General features: G+C 42.3%; 1 protein-coding gene across 2 annotated transcripts in view; it reads left to right on the forward strand.

Moving 5' to 3' along the window:
* The first annotated feature begins 1,060 nt into the window (after positions 1-1,060).
* MCTP2 (multiple C2 and transmembrane domain containing 2) overlaps positions 1,061-13,998 on the forward strand; it is a 258,369-nt gene continuing 245,431 nt past the window's right edge. The window contains exons 1-2 of one of the 2 annotated variants that reach the window (XM_042876283.1): positions 1,061-1,447; positions 3,737-3,810. The gene's annotated coding sequence lies outside the window, so the exon portion shown is untranslated. The remainder of the gene's footprint in view (positions 1,448-3,736; positions 3,811-13,998) is intronic. The other variant, XM_042876284.1, reaches the window with a different exon arrangement.

Here is a 13,998-nt window from a genome sequence, read left to right on the forward strand (position 1 = left end):
ACGCCAACAAAGAAGTAACAGAGTCAATCTCAGCTTTGCCTTCCCCTCTTCCTTTCCCTACCCAGGAGCAAGTTATTATCTCTGTGACAGGAAGGAAAATATTAGGTCAGATCCTCCAGTGATTTGCATCAGCACTGCTTTATGCAGAGCCTCAATTAGTGGGGGAAATTACACCGGTTGTGCAAAGAGAGCCCGTGGAACATCCTGGATTGGGATGGACAGTGAGTCCACTATAGCTAGGATAAATGTAAGGGTGTAGTGGCAGGGCTGGCTTTGCTCTTGAGGATAGCCATGAAAAGGAAGATCTGTATCTCAGCATTACTTTCCTCCTTTCTGAAATGGAGGAGGTGATCCCAAGCAGTTGGGATGGGGTAAAGTTTGGCAATGAGGTGGAGGAAGGCTGTGGGAGGCGTGTTATGCTCGAGGCAATGCTCGTGAGGCTTTGGACAGGATTGCAGTGGTTTGCCAGGTTCTAGAGAATTTGTGAGAATGCTGAAATTGAAGTAATGAACTCTTAATTAATTCAGCATTTGACCAAACAGACTGGGAAAGAGGGAGATGTGTGACAGCTGGTGGAACAGTTTCACAAAATTCTTTGAGATTTCACTGCCCAGAAATGCTTTCCTGGTTCTTTTCCCTCTCCCCCCAACACTATAGTGGCATCCACTAAGGAATCAGGAACCACAGTGAAAGCAAGCAAGCAAAGCAGGAGTCTCAGATGACAGTTTTAAATGAATTTACACTGAAAAGGCTCCTCTGATTTGCCTTGGCTTGTCCTTATGGAAGTACTAGTTGGGACTCGATTCCAGCTGATAAAGTTCATTAACTCATTCTTCTGTTATGCTCTATTTACTGGTGGTTTGGTCAACCAGTTACATGCAGTTTGGTTCATTTCAAGTAAGTTATTTGGATGATTTTTTTGGTATAACTCTATTCTAGCAAAGCATAAGAGGAAAATGGGGTTAACAGGCTGTGTTCTCCTTGTTCTGCCTCCAGAAGGACTCTCGTAGCTCTCAAATAGGAACTGCTGTGGTTTAGTGGCTTAGAGGTGTGAGTAAATGGCAGTTCTCTGCAGGGAGGAGATCTCTGAGGAAGGTTCAGCCTGCTTCAGAGAGTGGAAAACTGCAGGAGAATTCCTAATTGGATGCAGCAGGGAGGAAGAAAAGAAAGCCCTTGACAGGTTGAGGGTTTTTTTTTCCTGTAGTGGCAGCATTTTAGAGACACTTGTTAATGAGGATGACTGATTGGAAAATGAGTCAAAGCTTTTAAATCTTTAAAAATGATTTTTTTTTTTCTTCCTTGTTCTTGAAAGTGGATTCCTCGTGTGATCACTAAGACAGCAGAATTTTCCTTTCCACCTCCAAAACATTGAAAGTTCCTTCAGGCTCAGTCTGAGACGCAGTGTGCAATTACTCACAGGACACCTGGTGCTGGCTGTGACAAGCAGGTGAGGTACCTGGGTTGTTTTGGGGGGAGAGAGAGCAAAGAAAAAGAAGGTGCAATGCTTTCTGTGCAAAGTGTTTGCTGAAAGCCCTTTGTCAAACAAATTAGTGTCTGACACCCCCCATTCTCCCAAATCCCAAGCCAAAAAACAGCTGGAAAATCACCCAAAATGCAACTAAAAGATTTAGACAATGTGTATTGTTCCTTCCCATAAAAAATAATGAAAAGTGAGTAAACAAGAGGATATTTTCAAATGTTTTTGTCTGTTGTATTCTAGTGGGAGTGGTAGTCATCAGTAGTAATAGGGAAAGTAGAACTAATGGTAGCAATATTAATATCTGTTTTCCTCTTATGTTTCACTTCCAAATGTATAAAAGTATCTGCTGAGAAGATAAATGGCATCAACGTAACATTAATGAGAGCTCAAATATCAAAAATTCCTAAAGTGAAAGCTTTACCACTACTTAATTTAGATTTGCTGCCTATTTGTATTTAATAAATAAAATATGTGTTTTGCTGCCTACCTACAGGAGCTGACCCTCATAAATATACTGACACAATAGAATTTGAACACGAGGCAGGGAAGTGAATGTATTTTTAAAATGTTTATGTTATCTGAGGCAGAACAAACGTCATTGATATGCAGCATTGCTTACAGTAAGTCTTACAGCCTCCCTGTTGTCGCATGTATAGTTTATATGCCTTAAGATTATTTGAGCTTTAATGCCCATGAAGATTAGGAAAAATGAAAATCCAATGAAGCAGAAAGCAGGGTGACCCCCACGCACACTTGCCTCAGATTTTTTTTTTGTCTCCTGTAAGAGGAATATTCAGTTTAGAAGTTCTGACCTTGGATAAATAATGTATTTTAGCACTGTCCTAACTTTGAATCAAGGAGGATTCTCCATGTGCTAAATGTTAGCCACATATGTAAACACCTTGCTGAATTAAGGCCTTTCCTGGCAGGGACTCCCTATCCCCGCACCTCCAAGAGCAAAGCTGTTCACATTGGGAAAAGCACAGGCTCCATCTGTAATATAGAACCCTGTGCTAAATATACCTTCCTGCTGATCCAGGGGGAAAATGAACTGATTCCTTATTCAAAAGCATGCATAGCTGGCCTTTTTTTTGGCTGGCTGCTTTGCAAGGTGTGCAGGGTGTTGCAAGAAGGCTGAATCCTATTTCAGCTTTGCACTTCAGTGCGAGGGACTTGCAAATAATAGCAAGCACGCTGGTTATCTGTGTGTGCACTCTCCTTTCTATTTTCAGGGTCACATGCTTTTTTTTTTTTTACTTTCAAAGGTGGTAAGAGGGCCTGCCTGAAGTGAGTCTTCCTCTGCTGGCCTGGCTCCATTGTCTGCGAGTGCACAGTGTTAATTTTGGGCTGGATGAGGTCTAGATGATAGGCTGAGCCTTGGATCTTTACCAGCTCTGTGTGCACAGAGATAGCATGGTTCAGTTCCAACTCCTGGACTCCTATTTGCAGCCCTCTGTGACGGTTCGGTAATCCTAGGAGCTAACAATAATAATATCAAGTGTCATTACTGATGGATTTTTTAATCATCATTATAATTCTTACTCTTGAAAAGCACTTAAAGCACATTTTTCTCTTTCGTCAACAATAAAATGCAGCCTCATAAATATTTAACTTGTCTGATTAAATTATCCATGCTGAAACAGATAACTGGGCACTTTAATAAGCTTAAACCAGAATCTTGGCTGTTATTATCTCCTTGGAGAAGAAAGAGAAGGTGATGAAGGTTGCCCTGGCCTCAGTGACCCTCACTGTTCAGCTCAGCAGCAGGAGATTCTTATCAAAACTGAGAGAGACCTCAGAAACGAACACAAAGTTGACAATAATTAGCAGCAGTCTTTAATCTCATGAATGCAAGGAGAGGATAGAAAGTCTGCACGGCTTTTCTATTTTACAGCCAGAGAAGGAAAGCCGTGGCTGAGGTGTGCAGTGGGGATGGTCTCTACAATGGGATCATCTTCTGCGGCAATGCATGGAGCTGGCTCGGTCAGTTCCCAGCCTCCAAATCACCTGCTGCTGACTTGTCCTGAGTCATCAGCCCTTGGCTGTGCTGCTCAGCTCTTTCATATCCTGTCCCAAATTTTTTGTGCCCCTCCTTGTTTCCTCATTGCTTCTGCTGCCCACTCCGCTCTGCCAAACAGCTGCAGTGAGCACAACTGTGAGCCAAGGGCTGGTCTCCCTCTTCTTAGAAAACAAACAACAAAACAAGACAAAAAACCCAACACAACAAAATGCTTTAAGCTTCTTTTGTGTGCACAGGGGAACAGCTGTGGGCAAGCGTGGACTGGGCTAAAGCAGAAAGGAAGTGAGAAAGAAGATTCCCTCTGCAACCTGTAAGAATAAATAAGGCTCATATACAAAATTTTATTCTTTTTTCATCCCTTTTGGTTCTCTACCAGAAATTGAGCAAGATGTCCTTAACATCTTTCAATTGCAAAGAATGACAAAAATAAAAGTACTTCGTGTGCATCTGAAAAAAAAAGAAGAAGAAGAAAAAAATGGTTACTCTGAAAAGAAAAATCAAGGCAAGAAATATAATTAACAGACTTGTTGCCTCAGGGGAGAAGAAGGGTTTGTTTTTCAGGATGGGAAGGATTTAAATGCAAAGTAGGTGCCTACACATCCACGTGCACATGGATTTCTAGCTCTGTTTGTGCCTTTGTGTCTAAGTATAGAGTGTTGGCAGGATGTGCATTACTCTGTTTATATGTAAAATGTATATACATTATTTATACATTCGATATACATTTGATACAAAACATGGAGCAAGCTGTCAGGAGCAGGTGTGGGGTATGTGTGTGTGAGAAATGTCTAATATATACTTTCTCCCTCCTTCCAACTTAGACAAACACACCCAACTCTTCTGACTACATTTCCACTCCATTTTAGGCCAAATGCTCCCAAAGCCACTGAGCACTGTCCCCTGCAAATGAGGCGCTACCATAAAATAGCTGCAAAAAATCCCCCAACCTTTCTTTCTAAACTGTTTTCTGTGATTTTGCTGCACTCTAGATACTCAGAACAGGAACTTCAGGCACCACGGTAGGAACTTGCCTTGGTGAGGAAAGAACATACAACACCAAATGTAATTGTCAGCCTGGCAGGTAGCTGTGTTAATTAATCTTTAATGTCATTAATTGGTTGTCTGCTTAGCGGTGAGAAAAAGGGTAAACATTGTTCACAAATCAATTTAATTCTGCCTCCAGCTTCTTTTCAAGGGGATGAAAACAATTATGAGCATTGCACTGACTGGACACCCAGGCTTTGCTGATAAGACGACTGGAATGATAATACATGCAAGCCCTGCTCACTGATGCAGGGCTGCTGATTGAGTTCCTTTCCTCTCACATTGACTCATTTGTTTGTTGTGGATAAAGGGAAATGATAAGAAGAGGATATTGTTGGATTTGGTTCCTTCTGGCCAGCTGATTCTTTTTATTTTTAATATCCTGGGTTTGCCCTAAAAACAGAGCTTCTGGACTCTGCTCCAGCTTGCAAAAATAAAAGCAATGCTGGCTGTGGATCGACAGCCAGCTGACACAGCAAGCACACGTATGTTTTTTCTTTCTGCAGCAGGTCCTGGGAGTTTTCTCCCAGTTAATTGCAGTTAATCTCTGCCCTAGCACCTGGGTATGAAACGGTGTGATCAGTGCTGGGTTTCAGTGTGAGGGACGGGTGTGATGAGGCTTGCGACAGAGCAGCATGGAACTTCCCTGGCGGCTGTCAGTCAGATTTTGACAGAGGAGTGGGGTAACACACCAAAAGGAGAAGGTCTTGGCTTGGAATGTGCAAGGTCTGCAGGCAGATGAAATAGAAGCCTTCAGGTATAGTCCGAGCGCCATAGTGATAAAGAAAGATCAGGGGAAGGATCTGCGCATTTAAGGGGTTGTTCTAGAGTATGGGTTTCCAACTTCTTGGCTCTGTGGGCTGCACTGAGTAAAGGGAAATTGTCTTGGGCCAATGTTTTGGTTGTTGCTGAGTGATGGGTGTGCACCTGAGGCTGCGCCTCACCTCCCTGTAGGTCACCAGGTCCATGCTGGCCTTACTTGCAGTGCCAGGCAGCACAGATCCTGCAGGCTGCAGGTTGGATGCCTGTTCTAGAGTGTTCCTAAAGATCCATCATCAATTCTTACCCTTTCCTCCTGCTATAGTTGACTACTAGAGCTTTGCCCTGTACCAAATTAGCCTGACACACCCATTAATTAGCTGCTGGCCTCACTATAATCCTCACTGCCTTCTCCAGAAAAACTCTATGTTAAAGCAGCATGACAATCTCCTACGGCACCCCTGAAGCTGGACAGAAAGCAAGCTAGCAAGAAAGCTGCCCAGCAAAGGTGCTCTGAAGCATTCAAAATGATCTTCACTAAGCAGAACCTCCCCTTCCAACTCAAAACACCTGGCCCATCAGCCAGGTAACTTCAGAGAGCTGGGATTACGGCAGCAGTGAGCATTACAGATTAACAGCAACAGGTTGTTCCTGGCATTAAGGCCAGGAGCTGGTCTTTTATTTACTTTCACCTGTGAAGTTCTCTGAGCTTTACAGAAGGAAGCACCTCCTTTCAAGAACCTGTTTTAGTGCAGTGAGGTTTGTGGCTTGTGTTACTCTGTGCTGTGCAAGTAGTAGGGATTGGATTATTAGCAGGGTTAAGAATGAAGTGGAAAAGCAGCTCTGAGGGAGGAAGAATGGATTCAAGTGGATTCATGGTGACAGTAATGGCCTGGCATGCTGGATTCCTTGCTCAGCCCTGTGCAGAAGTTGCAGCGTGATCTGAGGTGAGTCTGTGGGTTTTGTGGTTTGGGTATCTTGTCCTAGTTCTCCTTTTGGTGTGTGGGGTTTCTGAGAGTGGAGAGGCTAAGCAATGTGCCTGCAGGTGGTGGCATTGGTCCCCTCTGCTGGTACGGAGATGTGCTGGTACTGAAGGGGCAGAAGTGATGAACACAAATGGTTGAGCGTGTGCAACTCCTCGTTGCTGTTGTCAGTTCAGATGTTTTTTAAGGACTTGTTAATTTAAAATGTTCGGTATATATTTGACATCTTTTTGTCTTCCTGATGGACTTTAAAGACCCTTCCAACGTTGCATGGAAGAACGTGCTATGGATTGTAATGGAGTGTTTAAGCTATGATAAGATACGTGGTGAATTTGTGGTGCTTCTCTCCCTGTTTACGACTGGGGTTGGACCTGGTTGCTTTAAATTAGGCTCACAAAGACATTAACTCCGGCGTAGGACTGTTCCTTTAGACAGCACCTTTACTCAAACATCTTGTGGCATTTTCTGCTTTTTGTGACTGTTTCGAATGCTCCAGCTGCAGTGATTGGATATCAAATGTGATGTTATTTATGGAACCTTTGTCATTGTCTCTCAAGAGAGCTGGACTTTGTGTCCTGTTACTCCAGAAGTTCCCTAGGATGGAGTACCTTTGCATTTCAGATGTTTTCACAGATATTTATTGTGACTTTTTCTGCTACCAGTTGAGCTATCGTACTTTATTTTTTTATCTCCCAAAAATTGAAAGGAATCCTTCATGTACATGGAAATACTCCAATCACTATTCCTGAGTGATATTTCCTGTGTAGCTCCCTTGACCTGAAGCACTTGCCGGATAGGCAGCTTCAAGCACACAGTCCATCTCTACTGCTCAGATTTTCAAAGATGCTCTGAAACTTACAATTTTGACCATGGAGTTACAGGATGTCTTGAGTTGGAAGGGACCTTAAAGATCATCCAGTTCTAGCCCCCTAGCCTTGGGCAGGGTTGCAAGTTGCTTTAAGTTAATTACTCCTAACAGTCCAAGAGGGTAATAACACTCTTACTCCGTGAGATAATTAGGTAGCTTTAATTAGCTTGTTGGAAAAAACTCAAAATATAGTTGTATGGTTACTATATCAAACTCATTAGCTCAGCCTGGCAGCTTTTAGCTGGCATGTTTATGTTTCTGATTTACATATTCTTTCCTATGGTGCTTAGTGGTATAGCTTTCAATAGTAATAATAAAAAAGTTAAGTTACTCCAGAGATTCATTACATGAGAGATGTGCATAGATGATATGGTAAGAATATCCTAGTACAGCTAAACTATGTTTATTACCACAATACTTAAAATACAATTAAAAGTGTATGTGTGCATGCCACTTTATTCTGTAACTAGCCTTGCTTGTTGTTTAAATTCTGTGGATGTGCAGGAACATGTTATTGTGCTAAAAAAAGGTTATTTTTGGAGGATAAAATGGATGACTATCAAGTCCTCTCAAGTGCTATGCTAAAGCTGTCACACAAGTAATCTCTAGAAATGCTAAAAAAAAAAAAGTGAACTCCAGCCCAACTGGTATTTAGGCAAGCTTCTCATTGGAATCAGCTGGAGGTTTTGCTCAAGATCTTAAGCAGCAGTTTTGGCCCAAACAGCATTTGGTTCTCTAAGAGATAAGGTATGACACTTTTTCCATTACTAAAAATAAACAGCCTTAAAAAAAGGCTGTGGCAAAAGCAGATGAAGGTCTGGGGCTGGAGGGTTCTTGGTGCTGCTGGAGGTAGCGAGGTCAGGTTGGGCAGAACATGGCAGGAGCTACTTTATATGTGAAACAACAAAAGGCCCAGCAACAGCTTGCATGTTCCTTCGGCTCTCTGTTGTCAACAGTGCTCTGTGCCTCTTTACAGAAGGGAAGACAATAGGAAATGAGATTCAGGGTGAAAATCCAGAGAATCAATAAGGAATTTATAGGCTACTTATCTGATGCATTTTAAGCAGAGCTAATGAAAGTGGAGAAATGAATGTTATTGGCTTTTTTGAACTGATTTGATGATGCTGAAGGGCACATTTGCCATTCTAATACCATTTTGAGTAATATTGCATTCACTTTTTTGAATGACACCTAACTTAAGTTTCATTCCTTTCTTTCCGCATCGTAGGCAAAACATTTTATTTCTAATACAGCTTGTGGTGTGAGCATCATGTAGGAGTTCATGCATTCATTTACAGTAGTTATCTCCTCGCTCTTGTCATCTGCTGGTTACTGAGGATTTTGGCCTTGCTCTGATCCCTCAGTCCTGTGATGGACAGCAGAGCCACCATCCCCTTCATCCTTTCTCTCCAGGGTGCGTTCTTGGTCTAACTGCGTTGATGTGTCATAACTTCTCATCAGTTTTCCATTTTACTTCTCTGGCTCCATAGCATCTGGAAGGTTCTAGAGGATGCTTTTCTTCTTTAATTTGTACAGTGTTTTGCTGTCTGCAGAAGTAAGTCCAGACTTTCTTTCTTCAAATTTCCTTTGCCACTCGATAGTTTCATCAGGTGTGGGATGCTGCTGCTGTATTTCTGTTGCTCTTCCAGCTGTGAGCTTGCTTGAGGAAACATGACACTGGTGTAAGCTGACCAGTAAGTGGCAAATTCAGTGGATTTATAAGCAGGATGGTATCTCGATGAGACAATCTCTGTTAATGATGTAGTCCTCCCCCGGTTCGTTAAGATGCTGTGAGTTTGAGAAGTTTCTGGATAAATCTGCAATTGGTGCTGAAACAAAACATACAAGTCTTTCCCACTCAGTGCTTTTTTGTGCAGTATTTACTTTCTTACAATGGCTAAGCCTGTGCTAAGCAAGCATGTTCCTGAGAAATCAGCTACTGTTTGCTCTTCCCCAGCCATGCTTACCCTCTGCAAAGCCACAGTATAAACTAATTAGGGATTTGCTATTTGGAGAAAGTTGTGATAAGTTTGCCGACAAGGGCATCACCTAATCTCATTGCACACACGTCAGTGGCTATACATGTGTGAAATTAAGTGGGTTTTTGCTGATTCCTGCAGACTGCCTGTTTTTATCTTGAGACAACATTCCCAATCGTAAAATGCATTAATATCTTCTATCGGGGGCTTACAGTAATATGTATAACACCAGCAGCAATTCTTTGATATCGCCTTCACATGCATTGTTAAGGGAGATCACAGAAATGGCTTTGATAGGCTACATGATTTACCTAGTAGAAGGAAAAGCTGATAGGGGAAAATAATCCTGCAAGCTTTTTCCTTCAAATAGGAATAACATAGATGGACCTGCTGCCTTGGCTGGTGATAGGAGCTGGTCCACCTGAGGGCATTCTGTTCTTTTAAACTAGCGCTAAGTGAAACAATTGGCCTGCGAAGACCTTGGAACTGAACACACCTGCATTTCAGAGGATGATGAGAGGCCAGCCACAGGGTTTGGCATCACAATAATGCAGAGCAGGGAACCGAAAAAAAGCCAACTGAACAGCCTCCTTATATGTAGTGAAGAGGGAACACCTCCAATTCTGAAACTTAAAGCCTCATTTTCCTCTGGGTCACAATAAAACTACTTAGCTTCTACAGGACTTGTCACAGGGACCTTATGAATATGGTTAAAGCACCAAGTAGGCATGGCCAAGAAGATGATACTTAGTTTGTTTAGGTGTTTTGCAATGTATTTATTTTGTACTTTTAAAGAGATCATCATCCTCTTGATGCTTTCTGGATTTTCAGCTGAAGCACAGCTTTGGTGCCAGTAACGTCCCCTTTGGAAAGAGAATGGGAAAAAGAAATTATAGCATTCGTCACGTGTATCTGAACTTAATTGCAGTTAGGCTCAATAAGCTGACTTCTCTGGCAATGAGTAATTACTTCATAAAAACATCACTTTTGCTCAGCTGTCGTAATAAATGTCATTAAAGCACCGTGCAATAATCTCATGGAGCCTTTTGAGTGCAGCCAAGATAGGCTTCTCAAGGACATCAGCAAGTGCCCCATTTCCTCCGTGTGCTGCTCAGCACAGCCTGTCTGTTCTAATGCTGCTCTTCTTGTTAGGGATGCTCCAGGGCACTGACAGGACATCTCTGTCTTTGTCTTGAGCGGCTCTAAGTTCAGAGGCTCCAGGATGCCTCTGAACCCAGAACATGGGGTTGAAGCAGGGGGGAAAACCAGCAAAAAGCCAGGAACAAAAAGGAGTTTCAATTTCTCTTGAGGCATCACATCCCCATTTCAGCCTGGAATTTCAGCACCGAACTTTTTCACATCTTTGTGTTTTCTGTGTTCTTGAGTAGAGTTCAGCGTTAAATTTTCAGGAAGTAGAAAGCATTGGGAACTGCACTGGGACTGAAATGGCATGTGTGAAGTGTATGAAATAGAGGTGGTTCGTTGTTATCTGTTTGATGTCTAGCGTGTAAGTATCGATTATTCTCTTTCTATCCTAATTCTGTGTAGATACACATAGTGCAGAACTGCAAACTAGAAGTCTGGTGGCATGAAAGTTCTTTTCTTTTATGTATTCCTTAAGCCACTTTCTCCATGGGTAGGGAAGCAAGGAAAGGGAAAATTCACTGAAAACAGCATTTCTTCCTTGTTCATTAAACTCAATGTTGATGTCTGCAAGTCACATGAAAAATGAAGGTGGGAAGGTATGGTTGGCTATGAACTGATCAATGATATGATTTACCTAGTTAACCCAGCAGTGTTAATAAATGGGCTGTTTGTGGGCAGAATGAAAGAAAACCTCTTCAAATGATGGGCTAATTGGGATTGCTGAGGCTGCTGCACACCATGCAAAAGAACAGGACAGGAGCAATGTGGCAGTGCTGAGTTGGGGAATATTTGCCCCGTGATATTCAAAGCACAGAAGAAGATCTGTGAAAATTGCAGGGCACGCTGGCTTAATCACAAGTCTCCGCTACAGCAATCAAGATCGAATGAATAGTAATCGTGTTAATGAGCCAGTATACATCCTTGTCGTGTTCATAATTTCAAATACCACCAAATCCTGTTGCTGACAGTGAGTCATTGCTGAGATAATGAAAAATGAAAATGCATGTGGGAGGAAGAGTTTGTTTTGTGAGGAAACGAGGTGCTCATACTCTCTTTTGTAGAACCCTTGGATTCTTTTTGTTTTCTTCCCCCCCCCTCCTCCCCCCCAGAGATCTTATAATACAACCCTGCAGACACTTCTCTACTTCAAGAAAAGGGCTCATTTTCTGGTATCTTGGCAGCACGTTAATCAGCTCTGTCTGTTCCAAACCTGCCTCAGGCAAAGCTTGCTTCTGCCTTCAGGCCAGGCTAAGGGCCCATCCTGGAGGACTTTGCTCTCTCTGCCCTGCTGACATCCCTGGGTCACCCTATGTGGAGAGCAGGTGTCTGTCTCCCATGAATGAGACCTCAAGAAATCTGCACCTTCATAAAAGTTGTATTAGGGAAATGAGGAGCAAGCCTGTGTCCTCATTAATATTTCTTAAAGCTGGAGCTGAGCACGCAGGAGCAACAGGAGATTGGTGCTTTTTTTTGTTAACCCAGTCGATCATGCCTTGCAAATGAACAGAAGGGTTATTCTGGCAGTGGCAATTAAGGCATCACATTTACTTGCACCTGGGGAAGCTGCATGGCCCAGGGCTGAGCTTCCCAGCTGGTGGCAGCTCAGGTGTGGGAGCCCTGAGCTGGGCTGTTTGGAGCTATTATTTCCCAATGCTACATTTCTATTTTTTTTCTTTTCTTTTTTTTTTTTTTTTTTTTTTTCCTCCCCCAGAATGGATGCTCTTTCACTTCTTGTCTGTTTCAAGCTGTACTTTTGAATGGTGCTTTTGTGATGCTATTGTCTTTTCTGCATGTATTTGCACATTTGTCTTTTTAAAATGGAAAACTAATATTTAAAGCAATCTTTAACTCCCTGAAGTCAGGGAGAGAAGCAGAGGCTCACACCTGTGTAAAATCGGTCTCTGTCAAAGCCAAAGGGAATTTTGCTTCAGTAGAAATGGAGTTGATCCAAACGCAGTAGAAAATGTGGGCGCATGGAGAGTTAGGGAGACTGAAGTGTGAAATCACCTCTGGAAGGTAAAACTAAATTAGAGCTCAAAGACTTGCCTGGATTCAGTTTCTGTCTCTGTTTCCTTTTTCAATCTGGATAAATTACTGAACCTGAATGTAGAACAGCTATAGCAGCTCTTGAAACATGTAGCTAATTAAGCCCAAATAATCTGCATTTTCTTCTTTCCTTCGAATTTGCCTACGCCTTGAAGCACAGGGTTTGGATTCCTTGGGATCTTTCAAGTGTATCCAAAACAGAACTGCAGCCTGTGCAAGTGTGTATTTTCTTTTTTTCTTCAAGGTTAAGTGTGATAAATACCCTAACTGGGGAGACAGGGTCAGAAACAAACAGCAGTGGGAGGTGAAGGGGCAGCTGTGATCACATTGCTGCATCAATTAAAGCAATCTGTTGGCAGTACTGATAAGTGAGTGGCATTAGATGTGTTTCCTTCAGGACAAGGCTGACAATGTTGTAATGTGTCATCTGTATGGAGGGATGGTTACAGGAGTCTTCGCATACCCAAATTCCTGTCCAGAAGGAAAGAAAACAGCCTATTTTTTTTTTTTAATTGTATGTTGATTAATACTTGAATATTGAGATTTTTCCTGTCTAATGCCATGCTGAAATTTTGACGTGCTTATTGCAGCCTGGGGCACTTGCTTGAGTGATGCTCAGGCAGTGCTGCTCGTAGACACAGTTTGTGCACAAGGAGGACGTTCACTTCTCAGTTTTCTGACCTTTCATATAAGGAAATTGTATTCGCTTCCTTTAATGGCAGTAGGACAGGGCTCTTTTGAGGCCTTCCTGGAATAGCTGCAGCAAGCTGTGATGTGAATAATAGATGCAGTGAAAAATCCCTGCCCAGTGAAGAGAGAATGCAGTGTGGTGCTGCTCTCCTCTTGCACCAAGACGCTGTCAGTGTGCTGAAAACATACAAACAGTAATCTGCAATTAAAAAAAAAAATAAAAAAATGCCCAATAAGAAGAAATAAAAGCTCTCATACCTCACTCTGCTCTAGCTGGAGGCAGTCACACATGATATTTGGTTCTGGCAATAGCTCTTAAGATGACCTCCTTTATTCTTTCTGTACAGCAGAGAAACCAGAATCCTCAGTGCTACTTCTGCTCCCTTACTATTTCCTGGGAGCACCCAGAAAGCCTGTTGGCAGTGTATAGCTTAGCCTGTGGGGACACAACTCCAGTTTTTAAGGCTGGTCCCAGCCTCACCCTATGCCATCTATTTGCTGAGTAGAGATAGACGAGACTTGCCCTCTCCTTTACAGGTTTGTGACAGTTTCCCCTTCCTATTTCCTAGATTTTACTGCATTAACTATTATGGTACCTGCCTGCTAATTTCAATCCCTCTCTGAATGTTATTTTTTTTCAGTCTTTAGTATAACAATGGTCTCACCTTGCCTGGTGGGAGATCTCTTCCTTCATTCTATAAGAATTTCTTCTGATCTTCCTGAAGACTTTCCTTTTTCCCCCCTTTTCTTTCTGGCTAATTCTTTTCACACTGACACGTTGTATCTTTTATTTTAATTTTTCTAAATTTATTTCCTCCATGCTCCTCTTTTCCTCAGGGTTTTTTTGTGACCCGGTCATCTACCTTTCTGTATTTGTTATTTTGGCATCTTTGCTTCATTATGCAAACTATTCACGTTCCTTCCACATCAAATTCCCTCAATGCTTTCATCTTTTTCTTACAGTCCACTTCTGTATTATTAAT

The sequence above is a fragment of the Lagopus leucura genome, unplaced genomic scaffold (genome assembly GCF_019238085.1).
Source record: "Lagopus leucura isolate 7727_CA_CO unplaced genomic scaffold, USGS_WTPT01 Super-Scaffold_100015, whole genome shotgun sequence".
In the NCBI taxonomy this organism is placed as follows: domain Eukaryota; kingdom Metazoa; phylum Chordata; class Aves; order Galliformes; family Phasianidae; genus Lagopus; species Lagopus leucura.